Below are 19,911 nucleotides of genomic sequence, written 5' to 3'. Positions count from 1 at the left end.
GTCCAAAAGTGTTTAAACGCCAATGCGTTTCAAACGGTGGACCCGTTCTTTGTCATGGCTACACAGACTGAGTGATACAGAGATATATAATAATATATATATAAAAACACATGTGCACACATAGACACTCCCCAAACCAGTGACGTAGTATGCATCACTTCCGGAAATCCTCGGCTGACATCACTGGTGGGGGAGGAAAAGAACTAAGCTGTCAAGATCGTGGACAAATACATATTAGCATTAATGAAGGTACAGCAATATTATAAGGTTACATGCAAGTCTAAAAAGGACTAAGTAGTGGTCCAAACAGAACTATGAATTAGCAACAAGTAAAATATGATTTTACATACAACACATCAGTTCATGTTTTTGAGAGGTTAGGGATACATTGCTAGTGATGGTCAATGAAGTTACATAAGAAGTAAATGTGTTAATTGAATAGTAAATACTTGTAATTACAAAGAAGCAAAATACAGCAAAAGTTGCGTACTAGTTAACCCCAACCTCTGAAATGTGAAAAAATGTCCCGAAAGAATAAGAAAAGCATGTAAAAACAAACAGTCATTGGTTAAAATAAGCATGGTGGACTGTAAGGGAACAAGAAAGGTAAAACTGAGGGAATAGGTATGCTACAGTGTCATTATAGATGCTGTAAATAATATATAACATTTATATGAATTTTAAGCTATGTAATGATACAGGAGTTCATTTTTCTTGTTAAGACCAAATGGAGACCGAGAATCCAGTGTAAATATCCAGTAAGCCTCACGATCATGCAACAGGACATTACAGTCACCCCCTCTCAGTGGTTTGACAATCTTCTCTATTGCATAGACCCGGAGGCACTCTGTTCTTGCACCATGTACTTGCAAAAAGTGTTTTGAGGCTCCTGAAAGGTTTCTATTTGTTGGATTCTTAATGTCATTGAGATGTTCAAGAAATCTAGTTTTTAATTTGCGTGAAGTCTGACCAATGTACATTAAGTCGCACTCAACACAATGAATGACGTAAATAACATGGTTAGAGTTACAGTTAATGTGACTTTTTATCGAAAATTCTTTTGTGCCATCACTGTTTGGAAATGTGGTTGTTTTTTGTGCATATCCACACGTAATACAACGTGCGGCTCCACATTTATAAAATCCCGAGTGGGAAAGCCAAGTGCGTGTTGGAAGTGTGGATAGAAACATAGAGGGGGAGATTGTATTACCCAAGGTTAACCCGCGCCTAGAAACAATTTCGCAGCCGTCCGTAAGAATATTGTCCAATATAGGATCGCTGTTTAGTAATGGTAAATGTTTTTGGATAATACGCGAAATGGCCCCAAATTGAGGGCTATATTTAAGTACCAGTGTTGGTTTATTATTTTTGTTATTAGATTTATTGGAAGAACAAGAGTTGATTAGTGTGTCTCTGTTTTTCTTGTTAACAATATTGTCCGCACGATCTAATGTCCACTTGGGGTATTCTCTATGGAGAAGCCTATCGCGAATATTGTTTCTTTCTTGTGCAAATGCTGGTTCAGTGCTACAATTTCGTTTTGCTCTAGTGAGTTCACCAACTGGGATACTTTTAATTGTGTGTGGTGGGTGCTGCGATTTGGCATGCAAAATGGTATTTCGACTGGTTGGTTTGCGAAAGGTTGTAGTGTTAATGATGTTGTTCTCATTAATTGTGAAACAGATATCCAAAAAGGTTATACTGGTTCGATGTGTAAAAGACGTAAATCTCAGGTTACAGGAATTGTCGTTAAGGTACTCTAGGAAGAGTGGTATGGCAGGTTCAGGTCCCTTCCAGACAATCAATATGTCATCGATGAACCTGCCATACCACTCCAAGTAATCTGCAAAGGGATTGATATCTCCGTAGATATAGGTCTCCTCCCACCACGACATAGTCAAATTCGCTAACGATGGTGAGAACTTGGCCCCCATGCTAACACCTCTGGTCTGAAGGAAAAATTGTTTATCAAACATGAAATAGTTGTGACTCATGAGAAACAAGCACACATCTACAATATATCCCTTAAGTTCAGGTGTATATGAACTATATTTGTTGAGATGGAATTCTAAAGCAGTAATCGCAACATAATGGGGAATCGATATGTATAGTGATGTTACGTCACAACTTAACCAATAGTAACTGGGTTCCCATTTAAGTTTAGATAAGGAAGATAAGACATCTTTTGAATCCTGTAAGAACCCTGGGACTCTGACGACCAAAGGCTGTAACAGATGATCAAGCCAGGCACTTAAATTCTCTGCCATTGAACCTATGCCCGAAATAATAGGGCGCATTGGGGGGGGGGGGGAGATACCTTTATGTGTTTTAGGAAGTGCATGCATGATAGGAATTTTGGGTTGAGGTATGTAAAAACGGTGGACCCGTTCTTAGTCATGGCTACACAGACTGAGTGATTTCCGGAAGTGATGCATACTACGTCACTGGTTTGGGGAGTGTCTATGTGTGCACATGTGTTTTTATAATCTCTGTATCACTCAGTCTGTGTAGCCATGACTAAGAACGGGTCCACCGTTTGAAACGAGTTGGCGTTTAAACACTTTTTGACTTTAAACATTATGCCGTAAATAAAATTTGGAATATCTTGGATGAAGCTGGACACGGAATCCTTTTTTCCACTCTTACTAGTCTAACGCAGCCTGTGCAGTAGGGCAGTCCGTGCCTCGTTGGATTTCCACACATGGTTTGAGGTGAGCTGGACTTTGTTGTCGTTCTTCTTGATCATTACTGCTACCGTGCACACCTCACCTGATCGGCAATCACACCGCTTATTTCCTCAAGTGTTTATGTACCATTGTGGACTGTAATTCATGCACGGTTCCTTTATATTAACATAATACAATGAATAGGAACGATCGTGCAGCTGCGGTTTTTTCCAGTGCTATACCAATTAGTATACAGACCGGCCACGATAATGGTAAACACTTGGAAATACTTTCGGAACAAGAAGCTAAAATTTGGTGGGATCACACCACCTTAAGGGCATATGTTGAAAAGGGTATGATCCCTAGAGGTCTACGCATCAAAAAGATACCCTCCAACATTTATTCGGAGTCTTTTGTGGTGCAATGGAATAATATTTTATCTGAATGTTCGATTAAACTAATGAATCTCATCATACTTAATGAGGAACAGAAATTACAGGAGCTTCAATCTGAAATCTCCGTTACCAGAGAAAAGCTGGAATCTGACCTCCCCAAGGATACTCTTGACTCAATAACCAAGAGAATAGATGAACACCTATCTACCCTTGAAGAAAAAATAGCTGCTAATAAGAAAACGAAGCTGCAGAGAGACCAGTACGATTATGACCATGAACAGGTCTATGAGTGGGGTAGGTGGGAAAGATCACCCTATCCCCCCAAATCTATTTTAAAACATACCCATAGAGGACGACGTCGCTCTAGATCAACTACCTCAGCGGTCAGCTTTGCTTCCTCAGACTCGGATGTTTCGACAGGTGCAACTTTAGAACAGACAATGAGCACCCCCAAAAGACCTACCTATTATAAGAAAAAGAGAAAAAATAATAATGCAAAAAACGACGTGGGGGGCGAAAACACCAATCAACAACCAGAGGGCATCCCCACACGACTACTACGAAGCCAGAAAATCAACTAGATGTTGTGAATTTGTCGTCCCAGACCCTCACACAGGATCAAATCAAACTTTTGTCTCTTGGACTGAATTTTGTCCCCAGCCAGGACTTTGATGTATATGACACCATTGTTGATATTAACAAATTTGTCCGTGATTTAACGATCAAAAGACACTTTTTTACTGATAACATCTCCACTCCGGATAATACTACTGTTCTTCCGAAACCTGATAATATGTATAAAGAATTGATGTTCAACGAACAGGTAACATTACACAATCTTGTAACTTTAGATACTGAAAATGAATGTGTAGATTGTATAAGTAATACCAAAAGCTTCAAATTTAAAAATACTGCCTTTTACCCAATCAATTCACGTGTAGACAGTATGGATGTTTTTCAGGATAGTATTGAAAGGGATTTGAAAATATAAAAAGAAAACACCTCCCCCCTTAAACGTAATCTCCCACATAACTTAAATAGGGCTTTTCAACAGATTAAAAAGTGGGATGATACCATTATCAAAATGTCAGATAAGGGTGGGTCGGTAGTTTTACTAGACAGTACCACCTACAGAGAACAAATTTTCAGCTTATTACAGGACGATACCTCTTACCGTGAATTACCGAGTGATCCAACAAGCGTTTTTCAAACAAGTATTATTGAAATTGTTAAATGATGGAGTTTCTTTGGGTGTTTTAGATAAAAATCAACTAGATCGTATTTACATACCTCAACCCAAAATTCCTATCATGCATGCACTTCCTAAAACACATAAAGGTATCTCCCCCCCCCCAATGCGCCCTATTATTTCGGGCATAGGTTCAATGACAGAGAATTTAAGCGCCTGGCTTGATCATCTGTTACAGCCTTTGGTCGTCAGAGTCCCAGGGTTCTTACAGGATTCAAAAGATGTCTTATCTTCCTTATCTAAACTTAAATGGGAACCCAGTTACTATTGGTTAAGTTGTGACGTAACATCACTATACACATCGATTCCCCATTATGTTGCGATTACTGCTTTAGAATTCCATCTCAACAAATATAGTTCATATACACCTGAACTTAAGGGATATATTGTAGATGTGTGCTTGTTTCTCATGAGTCACAACTATTTCATGTTTGATAAACAATTTTTCCTTCAGACCAGAGGTGTTAGCATGGGGGCCAAGTTCTCACCATCGTTAGCGAATTTGACTATGTCGTGGTGGGAGGAGACCTATATCTACGGAGATATCAATCCCTTTGCAGATTACTTGGAGTGGTATGGCAGGTTCATCGATGACATATTGATTGTCTGGAAGGGACCTGAACCTGCCATACCACTCTTCCTAGAGTACCTTAACGACAATTCCTGTAACCTGAGATTTACGTCTTTTACACATCGAACCAGTATAACCTTTTTGGATATCTGTTTCACAATTAATGAGAACAACATCATTAACACTACAACCTTTCGCAAACCAACCAGTCGAAATACCATTTTGCATGCCAAATCGCAGCACCCACCACACACAATTAAAAGTATCCCAGTTGGTGAACTCACTAGAGCAAAACGAAATTGTAGCACTGAACCAGCATTTGCACAAGAAAGAAACAATATTCGCGATAGGCTTCTCCATAGAGAATACCCCATGTGGACATTAGATCGTGCGGACAATATTGTTAACAAGAAAAACAGACACACTTATCAACTCTTGTTCTTCCAATAAATCTAATAACAAAAATAATAAACCAACACTGGTACTTAAATATAGCCCTCAATTTGGGGCCATTTCGCGTATTATCCAAAAACATTTACCATTACTAAACAGCGATCCTATATTGGACAATATTCTTACGGACGGCTGCGAAATTGTTTCTAGGTGCGGGTTAACCTTGGGTAATACAATCTCCCCCTCTATGTTTCTATCCACACTTCCAACACGCACTTGGCTTTCCCACTCGGGATTTTATAAATGTGGAGCCGCACGTTGTATTACGTGTGGATATGCACAAAAAACAACCACATTTCCAAACAGTGATGGCACAAAAGAATTTTCGATAAAAAGTCACATTAACTGTAACTCTAACCATGTTATTTACGTCATTCATTGTGTTGAGTGCGACTTAATGTACATTGGTCAGACTTCACGCAAATTAAAAACTAGATTTCTTGAACATCTCAATGACATTAAGAATCCAACAAATAGAAACCTTTCAGGAGCCTCAAAACACTTTTTGCAAGTACATGGTGCAAGAACAGAGTGCCTCCGGGTCTATGCAATAGAGAAGATTGTCAAACCACTGAGAGGGGGTGACTGTAATGTCCTGTTGCATGATCGTGAGGCTTACTGGATATTTACACTGGATTCTCGGTCTCCATTTGGTCTTAACAAGAAAAATGAACTCCTGTATCATTACATAGCTTAAAATTCATATAAATGTTATATATTATTTACAGCATCTATAATGATAGGACATAATAATATAAGGACATTTTTTCACATTTGAGACGTTGGGGTTAACTAGTTCGCAACTTTTGCTGTATTTTGCTTCTTTGTAATTACAAGTATTTACTATTCAATTAACACATTTACTTCTTATGTAACTTCATTGACCATCACCAGCAATGTATCCCTAACCTCTCAAAAACGTGAACTGATGTGTTGTTTGTAAAATTATATTTTACTTGTTGCTAATTCATAGTTCTGTTTGGACCACTACTTAGTCCTTTTTAGACTTGCATGTAACCTTATAATATTGCTGTACCTTCATTAATGCTAATATGTATTTGTCCTCCCCCACCAGTGATGTCAGCCGAGGATTTCCGGAAGTGATGCATACTACGTCACTGGTTTGGGGAGTGTCTATGTGTGCACATGTGTTTTTATAATCTCTGTATCACTCAGTCTGTGTAGCCATGACTAAAAACGGGTCCACCGTTTGAAACGCATTGGCGTTTAAACACTTTTGGACTTTAAACATTATGCCGTAAATAAAATTTGGAATATCTTGGATGAAGCTGGACAAGGAATCCTTTTTTCCACTCTTACTAGTCTAACGCAGCCTGTGCAGTAGGGCAGTCCGTGCCTCGTTGGATTTCCACACATGGTTTGAGGTGAGCTGGACTTTGTTGTCGTTCTTCATGATGTCCATCAAGCATAAATCATATAAATGGGTTTCATTGAATTAGAATTCATTACTCTTGATGCAGAGTGAATGAGCAATTTGTATGAAAGGCATGGACAGTTCAAAATAGTCCTCACTTTAGATCTCAATAAAAGGTTTATTGACCTCACAGCACAAACTATACCATTCATGTAACTGTTTCACTGCTGGTTTCTACTACTTATTCAATGCTCCATTCTCCTCCATGTGATGAAAGCTGCCAGGCTGTATACTATATATTCCTTTATGTACATGCTGTGCAGTGTTCTGTGGATTTACTTGTAAGAATCTCACTGGATTTACTGCAAAATTTTTTAGTGAGAACACAAGGCATCACGGGAATGGTGGGCAGACTAAATGTGATTCTGCCTCTACTATTACAGGTAGAGGTTAAACTACGCCTACTTTGGCTTCAGAACATAAAATGCCATCACTTTGGAAAGAAAGGGACAAGTGACAGAATATTGGCATCATTCAGGTTGCTTAATTTACTTAAGTAAAATTATTTTTAAATGCCAAATAGTTGAATGCCTCTCCTACAGGCATAGTCTGAAGAGTAAGGCAGATTAAACAAGTATATTAACAGAGAAGCCTGAGTAGCCTGAATTCAGAGAGGAAACCACAGGATATACCTAGATTCTAGTACAAGTCACGGAGTAAAACTTATTTTTCTCAGAGACAAATGAGGGATTTTTTTGCATTACATACAATAGGCCCAAGTGGCATGATGAAAAATTTTGTACAATGGTCTTAAGGTAAAACCCATGTAAAAAGACACATTTCTAGCATTTTTGACAATTTGAACAGTGTGAACTCCCTGTCCTGCCTTCTCTATGAAAACATGCAGAATATGGAGCTGAAATCTGGTGGAGATTACTTACAGGCACATGTAATCACTGCCAGGCTTACCAAGAAGTCGAAGTACATACCACCTCCAGGGGTGATGGGGAAAGTCACGTACAACCTAGTATAAAATTTATAGTATAGTATAAATTTTTTTACAAAATTACAATAGTTCATCAATAAAAAAACCCTTCATTTTGCAAAAATGTAATGAACATACTTATAGAACAGTAATGACTGTAGCTCAAAGGAAGATTATTATTACATTTTCTGAAGGTTACAACCAATAGTGGATTATAATATAGATTAGTGGTGGTGAACCTATGGCACTGGTGCCAGAGGTGGCACTCAGAGCCCTTTCTGTGGGCACTCAGGCAATCACCAGAGAGGACTCCAATTATCTTCCTACAATCCAGACAGCCCAGGACTTGCTATGCACAGAGATATTTTAAAGTGACAGCTCTACCTGGGACTACTGGAGAAGAGGGAAGGTGTGGACAGATCTGGATTATCACTGTAGCTCCTGCTCCGTCCCTGACAATTCTTCCTGGACCCTGGAGGGAAGCTACAATGGTCATGCAAATTTCTTCTATTTTCTGCTTTATTGGTGTCCTCAGGGTGCTGATATGAATGAAACAGTGGCAGAGCAGGGAGTACACATTACTCATTACATTTCTGTGTTGGCGCTTTCCAATAAATAATTGGGTCTTGGTTGTTGTTTGGGCACTTGGTCTCTAAAAGGTTCGCCATCACTGTAATAGATGGTTGAGTGGAAGCCCAGGATCTAAGCCTTCTGGGGTATTATGGCTACATAATTCCCCACTTTATACCCAAGAGGATCTTTACCCATGAAATCCTTGTACATCTGTCCCTGCTCATAATACATATGCTCTTAGAACAAATGAAGGAACTGCTTTACCCGTTTGGTTGTGTGACAGGGCAGATATCGCTACATGGCTGTTTAAGTGGCAAATGCAAGGAAGGAATCACATATTTTTGAAGACGATTCTGATACACACTTGCATTCATACTTGTGCTTGCCATGTAGGAGAGGTTCAACCTGAGATTGTACATGTCCTGATTAGCTAAGCTGTTTGTACTAGTGTATATGGGAGCACTCAGCATTATGCGTAGTGAGGGAGGGTGTTTTGGCCTCCTGATTTTATAACCAGGAAGTGCCTGCTTACTTCATGAGAAGCTGGAGAGTATTTTACAAGTAGCCTTAAAGATATATCAGGCTGGATCTCGGGCTTTGAAGAAGACAGCAACAGGATATTGTTGGAATTGTTTTCCAAGGCTCCTTTCAGCAATACTAAAATATTTTTGGGCAGATAACTTAAAAATTGCACTTCTTAAATTAAATTCTGTTTGCATGCAACAACCATGTGATAATGTGACCAGGGGGAGGGGAGGCCTGCTAGTAATTCATCACCTTAAAATAACCTAATTTAACCAGACTGTTGACAGAAACAGCATGAGGCCATGCTTCAAAGACCTATGCAGACAAACCGACTCCAAGCACCCCCCACCCTATATAGACAAAGAACCATTAAAACTCTCAAATCACCACGTTGAATATAGACAGTTATGAAGTTATGGTCTGTCTCACCAGAACACCAAATATATTTTTGAGTTATTTTCAGGAAATCATAATAATCCATTGTTCGTGGCTTATTCGGATACTCGGTTCCAGAGATATCAATATCTCTGGATAGGACCATAGCAAATGGGTCAAGTTTGGTATCAATAAAATCCTGGGATCCACCCGGATCCAATGATACCAGAACCATGACTTCCCCTCGGGTAGCTGTGGCTTCTCCAGGGCTCTGGATGTAATACCAGGTAGGAGTGACCATTAACTCCTCCTTAGGGTGGACAGAGGTGTGTCCACACCTGATATAATCAGGCACCACTGAAGGGGCCTTGTCTTTGTCTGGGAACCACTTTACCATCAAGCGCAGAGAAGGAACTTAAGGTGTGGTCTATCGGGTTCCATTAGCCACAGACACACACACAAAGGTAACTAACTCACTGAACTGCTTAGACTTGTAGTGCTACCCGTGTAATTTGTGCTCTGTTTACTGTATATATCTATTGTGTGTACTGTATTGTCTCGATATATGTAGAAAAGTGGAAGTCAGCTCACCTGGAGGCACAGCAGTGTATAACCAGGAGTCCAAGCACGAATTCTCTTTGTTCCAAGTCCAAGAAATATATAAAATGCAAATAATTCAGCTCCACGGACACTCCGGTTGTAGATAAAAATATTTTCTTTATTGAAGTACAAAAGTGGTATACAGCCAAGCAGAGGGAAACACACACAGAGCCACGGCTATGGTCTACGCGTTTCGGAAAACTCCTAAATCATGACCTGATTGGGCATGTGAGCAGGTGTGAATAAATCCCAACTACCTGCAGTCACATGACCTGTTAAATTTTCATAAGAAACATATACATATAAAATCTAATACAAATAGTGTTACACATATATAAAAATGGGATAACAACAACTATGGAATAGCAAAGAAAAAAGATGTTGATAACAGAGAGAGTTGGAGGATAATCAATAAGCTTTTTGATTTGAAATATCATGTCTTGACTTTTATTTAGTCCTTGTGACTAGAGAAAAAATAAAAAACTCTCTCTGTTTAACAGTTTGCGCCTATGGTCACCATCTCTGATAGGTTTGAATACTTTTTCTATGGCAGTCACAGAAAAATTTGTACAATCACCTGCATGAGCTGTTTGGAAGTGTTTGGACGCCATAGATATGTTTAATGTCTGTTTATTTTTCACATCTGATAAATGTCGCCTGATTCTTATTTTTGAGGCACCTGTAGTGCACCCTACATATTGAACCTGGCACTCCTTACATGTGATACAATATACCACATATGTTGTGTTACAGTTTATAAGGCTTTTTATTTTGAAAAATTAATGTGTGACTGCAGAGGTTACTTTGTCTGTGGAGTGCACATATTTGCAGCACGTGCAGATGTTATGGCCGCACTTAATCCCTTGGTGTGTAACCAGTGTTGCGTTTTTTTTGATGATGGTGAAAAAAATAAACTAGGTGAAAGTATTTGTCCTAATGTGGGTGCTTTTTTAGAAACAAAAGTAAAGCCTTCAGATATTATGCCTGAGAGATTATCATCGCAAGACAGCAGTGGTAAGTGTTTTTTTATGATTCTTTTGATTTCTTCATATTGTTGACTATATGTTGTGACTATTTTTGTTGTCATCCATTTTGATTAGTGTTTCTCTGGGAATGTCGTTACTAATGTGAATTGCTCTTTTAAGCATCCAGTTTGGATAGTTTCTTGTTTTAATTTATCACATACTTTTTTTGATTCCAGTGAAAAACGTGTTTTTTCTGTACAGTTACGCTTGGTGCGGATTAGTTCTCCGACTGGGAGATTTTTTATTACATGTTTTGGGTGACATGATGACGCTTGTAAAATTGAATTCGTGGCTGTGTGTTTCACAAAAGAAGATATGCATATTTTATCCTTGGTCTCCAGTGTGATGTCCAAAAAATTAATAATTCTAGGATCCATGTGAAAAGTAAATTTTAAATTAAACTGATTTTGATTGATGTATGAAACGAATTCCGTAGCTTCATAATCCGTTTTCCCCCACACCAGTAGCAGGTCATCTATATAACGACCGTACCACCTGATGTGGGGGAGAAACGGATTGGCGTTGCTAAACAAAAATCTCTCTTCCCAAACAGCCATGTAAATATTGGCTAGCGATGGGAAGCATTTGCCCCCCATCGCCGCACCGCATTCCTGCATATAGAAATTATTGTCAAATGAAAAATAATTATTTTTTAACAAAAATTCAACTGACAGAACAAGAAATTTCTTGTTCTGTGAGTTGAATTTTTTTATGACATATTACTCAAAAATACCTTCATTACTGATACAAGGTTAATACACCACTCCACTGCAGGATATAGACACTCTCTATTTGTATTTGATGGAGGGTGTCTAGTGGGAAAATATGAATAAACCGCTACACCCACCTATCAGTCCCATAGATGTAACATCCATACTACATTGAAGCTGTGATTGGATATGGTTTTTGGACAGCCAAAGGTCCAAAAAAATGATAAAAAAAATTTGTACAGATAATGTTTTATTGAAATTAATAGACATTCAGATTGCTGAAAAAGGACACTTTATACAACTCCAAAGTATTGAAAAAAAAATATTTTGAATGTCATAATATGGAAATTCAAATAGAAAGTACAAAGTATGGCAATACAAATGGGCAGTATGATATGCTTTTGATAACAAGCCCTCATATTACTGTAAAAAATAAAAAAAAAGCTTTGGGTATTTAGGATGTGAAAAATGTAAATGGAAAAGTGGAAAAGAGCCTGGACCTTTAAAGGCTTAAGACACACAATGACCATCACAAGTTGAAGAATGTCAGCATGAACATTTATGGTTTTTAGATATTTACGTTGAATTCTGATATAGTTACTTCCTACACACAAGTTGAAAGTGAAATTTTATGCATTTGACCTACACTGTAGTTTTATATTTAATCCAAACGTATTATATATTCTGGTTTTATGACTAAAATTAACAAAATATTGATCTTTCATTTATGTTGCTATTGATAATTCCACACGATAGGGCAGTTCAAAGTCAGACCGTGTAGAAACTTTATAAGAGTGCCATACATTTTAAATGACTTACTACACTCACATTCCTGTGTTGAATATTTTTTAAAACAACATTTCCTTTATTTTGATATTTTTTAAAATATATTAAAATAATAAAGACACAAAGATGTAATTTGCTATATAAGAATAGAACTCATCATGATCCAATTTCACAATGGTAAATGGTATTACATTGTCAATGGTATTACAATGCAAAACAATAGGCAATAAAACACAAAACCTACGTTTCAACAATAGATAAATACATTTTGTAAACACAACCTTTAGCTGGGCTTATGATGCACCCTAGATCCAGGAATATGGCATGTCTTAATGAATTCTCCCCAGGCTTTTTGTAGCACCCATAATGTCACTCTCTTCCAAAAAACATTTAAGTCAAGCTACCTGCTGGGGCTCCATTATATATTTTGCACCAGACTACTGTATTAATCAAGAACTATTGCAAGGAAGGACATTGCTAATTAGGACCAAGCTATTTCCATCATCGCTCTTTCTTGTGCTATGATTTTCGCAGCTCCAACTACCTGTACATTTTACTTTTATCATTACAGGGGGTCCCCTACTTAAGAACACCGACTTACAGATCACCTCTAGTTACAAAGGGACATCTGGATCTTGGTAATTTACTGTACTTTAGCCATTAAAGGAGTCTGCAATTAACCCCTTCCCGACGTGCGGCATAATAGTATGGCATGCAGCGGGTGCTGGTGCATGGAGAGGGCTCATGGAGGGCTCCAATAAAAAGTGATCAAAAGGTTGTACAGTCTGAAAATGGTAGCATTGAAAATGTAATCAAAAGTCACAAAATATGACACTACCCACAGCTCCCTACACCTAAGTTTAAAAAAGTTATTAGCGCCAGAAGATGGCAAAATTCCCCCTAACATTTTTATACAGGTTTTAATTTTTGTAAATATATGAAAACATTATAAAACCTATACAAATTTGTTATCCCCGTGATCGCACCGACCCAAAGAATAAATTAGACATGTCATTTGGGGCACTCAGTGAAAGCTGTAAAATCCAAGCCCACAAGAAAATGGTACAAATGCATTTTTTTTCACCATTTTCACTACATTTGGATATTTTCCCGCTTCCCAGTGCATAATAAATGTAAAAAGTGAAAAAACAATGCACACTCAGGTGCCAATAGAACTTTGGCTATGTACGCTGAGCACCACCTGTAGATTCTTATTTACTATTTTTGTGCCATCTTGGGACCTATATACCTGCACTTCAGACATATAGGAGTTTAGATAGTGCCCCTCTTTTCTATGCCTCTGTTGCTGTATAATGGAATAATAAATACCGTCACTATGAAGATCAATTTGTTGTGCAGAAAACAAGCCCTCATATAGCTCTTTACATGTAAAAGTAAAAAAAGTTTTTATTACCTTTTGAACATTCTTACAAATTTAGTATTTTTCTCCTTTAACAGTACCTATCGACAAATAAGCAAGTACACATAACTATTTTTTGAAACTGAGAGTGCTTTAATACATTTACATTTATTGAAAGTTTTAAAGTTTTACAAACGTACAAAATAATCCCCCACCTCCTCCCTCTTCTCTTTTGTAATATTCAGTTGTTGCACAGCAAACAGACATTAAAAGTACATCAGATGTTTACAACATGGCCCATCTTGCCCCCCACCTACACAACACCCCAGCATTAATGTACCTCTTTACATGTACTCTCAACACTCTAATTCCCCTCATCTGGCCAGACTCCCCATATTCTCTCAAACTTGGTAATGCCATTACATTTAAGATGCACCCTTTTTTCCATTTTAATTAGTAGTCTCATACGCTCCCTGAATTCTCATAGTGACAGGAGGTCTGGGCTGAGCCACCTCTGGGCTATCAGTTTCCTTGCCTGGTACAGGGCTCTCTGCAGAGCTGTTCTGGCCCATTCGGTCACCGGCAGTTGCTCCAGGTACCCCAAAAGACAATACAAAGGGTTATAAACTGGTACATATCTCCTATGTGAGTTAAAACTCCGTTCCAGAATCTACCCAGAGATACACAGGTCCAGAACGTGTGTAGATGGTCTGCCAGCCCCAGTGCACACATAGGAGAGGCATAATCAGATCCAACTCATATCAGATACAGGAAGGATAGGTTTCTAAATGCCCTATGTAAAAGAAAGAGCTGTGATGACCTCATGGCCTTGCTGTTTGACATCTTGGGGACTGAGTGAAGAATATACTCCCACTGCTTGTTAGCTGTTGTCCCTAAGTCATCCTATTGCTTTAAATAGGCTTCAATCAAGTGGGTAAATAACCCACTAGTGCTTCCCTTCTGGGATATGATGCAGTAAACAGGGAATGTGCCTTAAGTTAGTACCACTGACTCCGCTGGTGCGGTCCAGGTATTCCGAATTTGTAGAAACTTGGTTTTGTGGCAAGTGAAATTCTTCCTGTAGGACCAAAAATTCTTTAAATATTCCCTCATTGTACAGTTGGTGGACATATTTTATACCTGCATTTTCCCATGGACAGATCCCTCCAGTCGGAAGAACTCCGGGAGTTAAAATTTTCACCATATTGGTGTATGTACATCCTTTAACCTCCATTAGTTGTTTTATCCCACACCTTCCAAATGAGAGACAAAGTGGAGATCGTGCAACTATTAGGAACTGGAAAGTTAGTTTCTACTGCTGCTAACAGGGGAGTGTGCTACAACCACTGCCCCCATTAGCTCACCTATGGCATTTAATAATTGTTTTTGCTGAGCCAGTATAGTCCCCACATGAGTTTTGTTAGTCTTCCATCCTTGCTGTTGCCAGAAGAGACAGCATTATTAAGAGTTTGTCCTTTTTAATGCAGCTATGGTCAAGAGCCACCTCAGTCTATAGGATTTTTAAACGTTGTGTGCTGTCCAAAGGAAGGATAGGTAGCTTTTGTTTTCTGGGACTATCCCTTTACCCCAGAAAAAAATCATAATTAAAATTTAATTTAATTAAAATACAGCCTGGAAAATGACTGTATAATGCAAAGTCTTCAATTAAAAAAAGACTCTAAAAAATTTTTTCTGCTACTCTAAACACCAAAGGCCAGGACAATCAACACCCCAGCAGTGCTCACCTAGACACCTAGAAAATAAATGGGGTGGGGAGAAGAGCCTCTTTACATCCTTTCACCAGTTCAACTATAGGTTACGGCCTACTCAAGGCTTCATTCACATGAATGTGTGATTTCTCCAGATTTCTGTGCTTTATGAGACTGTATATATGTGACGTTTTTCATCTCTATGCAGTACATATGTAACCCATATTTATATGTCCCCAAAGACTTCTAAGGGCAAACAGAACTGAAATACAGGAGGAAATAGGACATGATCTATAATTTAAACTACTTGTATATGATACATTACGGTATGGTGTAAACAACTGCAATGTAAATGGTTGGACATATTGTCATTTGAAATGAATGTGACCATATTCAACCTGTAAAAAAATGGTACGAGCTTGATGCTCGTTCGGGCATTAGCGTACTCGTAACTGCTCGTTGCCCGGACAAATACTTCGCCAGCTCGAGAAAATGGCATCTCCCGCCGTTTTGAATTTTGGCGGCCAAAAACAGTGCCAATCACAAGCCAGGAGACTCTGCACTCCACCCAGCATGACGTGGTACCCTTACACGTCGATAGCAGTGGTTGGCTGGCCTGATCAGGTGACCCTGGAATAGACTAGCCCCTGCCCGCGCTGCTCGGATCATTCTCTGTCTGGATGCCGTTAGGGAGAGAGCTGCTGCTGCTGCAGGGATAGCGTTAGGGTATTATATTAGCTTACTGTTAGGCAGGAGTGAGTCTACAAGAACACAACAGCTCTTGCTAGGGCTAGAATAGCGTTATATTTAATTTTTTTTTTTGTTTGCTTGTGGCTGGGGTTGCTGGCACTAGTAGTGCAGCTAGTACCATATTGTGAGGAATTTGCAGGGAGACTTGGGAACGTTCCATTTAGCTCTTAGTGACACACACATCTCAAACACCTAAGTGGGACAATTTATTAGGGGTTTGATTGAATTAGGCACACTCTGAAGATTTTTTTTTTTTACTTTTATTTTTTTTTATAACTTAAAGTCATCAGGCACAGCACAAAATCCAGTTGTGTGCTGTCAATGTAGGTTAGAAACAAGCCATAGCAATAGGATAGCATCCTTTTGTAAAAAGAAAACAAAAAAAAACACAAATAAAACAAAAAAAAACAAAAAGATCCAAAAAATTTTACAGTTTACACTTTAATTTTGAAAATGTTGAACCCAAGGGAAAGGGGTAGAGGACGAGGGCGTGGACGTCCAACTACTGTAGGGGTCAGAGGCCGTGGTTCTGGGTGGGGTGAGACACCACCTGCTAATGAGGGAGCAGGGGAACGCCGCAGAGCTACACTCCCTAGGTTCATGTCTCAAGTTACTGGGACTCGTGGTAGAGCACTGTTGAGGCCAGAAAAATGCGAACAGGTTCCCCCTCCCAGGAAAATTTGGCATTTAAACAAGTATACTCTGAGGAACTGTTTTCTGGACACTTCCCAGAGTCACAAACCACTTGCTGCTGAGCTCTTTTCCGATGCCCAGGTTTCCCACCGGTTGCAGTTTGTGGGTGATGATGACATTGTTGACGTAGTGGAAGAAGTGTGTGAAGAGGTGTCGGACGATGAGGAGACACGGTTGTCAGACAGTGGTGAAGTTGTTGTCAGTACAGGAAGTCCGAAGGGGGAGCAGACTGAAGGATCGGAGGTTGATGAGGTGACAGACCCAAGCTGGGTTGATAGGCCGGGTGAACACAGTGCTTCTGAGACGGAGGAGAGTCCTCGACAAGAGCAGGTTGGAAGAGGCAGTGGTGGGGCCAGATGGAGAGGCAGGGCCAGAGCTGGTGGATCAGCACCAAATGTTTCACGTAGTGAAGCTCCCGTGGCGAGGGCTAGATTTTCGGAAGTCTGGAGGTTCTTTAAAGAAACACCGGATGACCGACAGACTGTGGTGTGCAACCTGTGCCACACCAGGATCAGCAGGGGTTCCACCACTACCAGCTTAACCACCACCAGTATGTGCAGGCATATGAATGCTAAACACCCCACTCAATGGAACCAAGGCCATTCACCTCCGGCCGGGCACACCACTGCTCCTTCCCCTGTGTCATCTGCTGCCTCTGCTAGTCAGCCCCCTGCCCAGGACCCCGGCCCAAACACCTCCCGTGCGAAAACCCCATCTTCGCCTCCACGATCCTCCATAGCATCCACCAATGTCTCCATGCACAGCGTTCACCTCTCCATACCCCAGACGCTGGAGCACAAGAGGAAGTACAGTGCAACCCACCCCCACGCCCAAGCCCTCAACATCCACATCTCCAAACTACTTAGCCTGGAGATGCTGCCCTATAGGCTGGTAGAGACCGAGGCCTTTCGCAACCTCATGGCGGCGGCCGCCCCTCGGTATTCGGTCCCCAGCTGCCACTACTTTTCCCGATGTGCCGTCCCAGCCCTGCACCAGCACGTGTCAGACAACATCATCCGTGCCCTGACCAACGCCGTTTCTGACAAGGTCCACCTGACACATGGATGAGTGCTGCTGGGCAGGGCCACTATATATTGCTGACGGCACATTGGGTTAACTTGGTGGAGGCTGGGACCGAGTCTGACCCTGCGGCTGGTCATATGCTGCCGACGCCCAGGATTGCGGGGCCTACCTTGGTCCAGGTCTCCAGGCCTACTATGCCTCCTCCTCCTCCCACCCCTCCTACAACTCCTCCTCCAAATTACCATCCGTGGGCGTGGCGCCATCAGTCGGTAGCTCTAGGCACAGCAGCAGTGCCGTCGCTAAGCGACAGCAGGCGGTGCTCAAACTGCTGAGCCTAGGCGATAAAAGGCACACCGCCCAAGAACTATTACAGGGCATCACGGCGCAGACTGATCTGTGGCTGGCACCGCTGAACCTGAAGCCAGGCATGGTTGTGTGTGACAACGGCCGTAACTTGGTGGCGGCTCTGCAACTCGGCAGACTGACACATGTGCCATGCCTGGCCCATGTGTTAAATCTGATAGTTCAGCGTTTCCTCAAGACATACCCCAATCTGTCTGATTTGCTCACGAAGGTGCGCCGCATCTGTGCGCATTTCAGGAAGTCCAGCACAGATGCTGCCACTCTCAGGGCAGTGCAGCGCCGCCTCCAACTGCCCGCTCACCGACTGTTGTGCGATGTGCCCACGAGGTGGAATTCAACATTAACCATGTTATCCAGAGTTTACCAGCAGCGCAGAGCGATTGTAGACTGCCAGATGTCAACTTCCGCCAGAACTGGTAGTCAGGTCAGTCAGCTTCCTCAAGTCTACAATGAGGAGTGGACGTGGATGTCTGATATCTGTCAGGTGCTGAGTAACTTTGAGGAGTCAACACAGATGGTCAGTGGCGATGCCGCCATCATCAGCCTCACCATCCCGCTGCTTAGTTTGTTGAAAAACTCTCTGATCAGCATGAAGTCGGAAGCTTTGCGCTCGTCACAAGAGATGGGGGAAGAAGATTCCCTTGTTGATAGCCAAAGCACCCTCAGTTCTTTTTCTCAGCGCATATCGGAGGAGGTGGAGGAGGATGAGGAGGAAGAGGAGGAGAATGTTGGCGAGAAAGAAGAGGGGAGCATTGATCAGACCTTCACTGTTCAGCGTGTATGGGCAGAAGAAGAGGAGTTGGAGGAGGAGGAGATGGACAGTCAGGCCAGTGAGGGGAGTGAATTCTTGCGAGTTGGGACTCTGGCGCATATGGCAGATTTCATGCTAAGCTGCCTATCCCGTGACCCTCGCGTTCAAAGAATTTATTCCAGCAGCGATTACTGGGTATTCACTATCCTGGACCCACGGTACAAGCAAAATCTTTCCACTCTCATCCCTGGAGAGGAAAGGAGTGTGAGAATGCATGAATACCAGCAGGCCCTGGTGCACAAGCTGAAACAGTATTTCCCTTCTGACAGCGCTAGCGGCAGAGGGCGTACTTCTGCGGGACAAGTTGCGAGGGAGAGTAGGCGAGCAGGCAGCTTGTCCAGCACTGGCAGGGGTACGCTTTACAAGGCCTTTGCCAGTTTTATGTCACCCCAGCAAGATACTGTCACCTGTCCCCAGTCTCGGCAGAGTAGGGCTGATCTTTACAGAAAGATGGTGAGGGAGTACGTAGCTGACCATATCATCATCCTAAATGATCACACAGCTCCCTACAACTACTGGGTTTCATAGCTGGACATGTGGCACGAGGCTGTACGCCTTGGAGGCGTTGTCTGAGCGGATTTTTAGTGCAGCTGGTGGCATCATCACTGATAAGCGTACACGCCTGTCGACTGACAGCGCTGACAGGCTGATGCTTATCAAGATGAATAAAGCCTGAATTTCTCAGGATTTCCATTCTCCAACAGGTGAAAGAAGCTCAACCTGAATAGTGTATGCACCCCTCCTCCTCATTTCCCTCCTTCTCCTCCTCTTTGCACACTAAAGCAGAGGAAACTGGCTATTTTTGGTCAGGGCCAACTGGCTCTAGCTATAGTACTCTATGTATTTAATTTTTCTGGAGGACCACCTACCTGCTCCTCTGGTTTGAAATCTTTTTTGGACTGCCACATACAGGC

The 19,911-nt window shown here is 41.2% G+C and overlaps 2 long non-coding RNA genes across 6 annotated transcripts in view; one reads left to right on the top strand and one right to left on the bottom strand.

The window, feature by feature from the left end:
- The window catches only part of LOC140077121 (uncharacterized), a 247,915-nt gene that overhangs the window by 93,097 nt on the left and 134,907 nt on the right, over window positions 1-19,911 (top strand). The window lies entirely within an intron of this gene.
- Window positions 1-19,911, bottom strand: part of LOC140076526 (uncharacterized) — an 83,848-nt gene that overhangs the window by 25,803 nt on the left and 38,134 nt on the right. Inside the window, exon 1 of one of the 2 annotated variants that reach the window (XR_011849605.1) lies at window positions 7,651-7,735. The exons of the other annotated variant lie outside the window; for it this stretch is intronic. This is a non-coding gene — a long non-coding RNA (uncharacterized lncRNA). Of the gene's footprint in view, window positions 1-7,650; window positions 7,736-19,911 lie in introns of those variants that run through there. 2 annotated transcript variants of the gene reach the window in all.

The sequence above is a fragment of the Engystomops pustulosus genome, chromosome 9, assembly GCF_040894005.1.
Source record: "Engystomops pustulosus chromosome 9, aEngPut4.maternal, whole genome shotgun sequence".
In the NCBI taxonomy this organism is placed as follows: Eukaryota; Metazoa; Chordata; class Amphibia; order Anura; family Leptodactylidae; genus Engystomops; species Engystomops pustulosus.
This window is presented reverse-complemented; position numbering and strand designations above follow the sequence as displayed.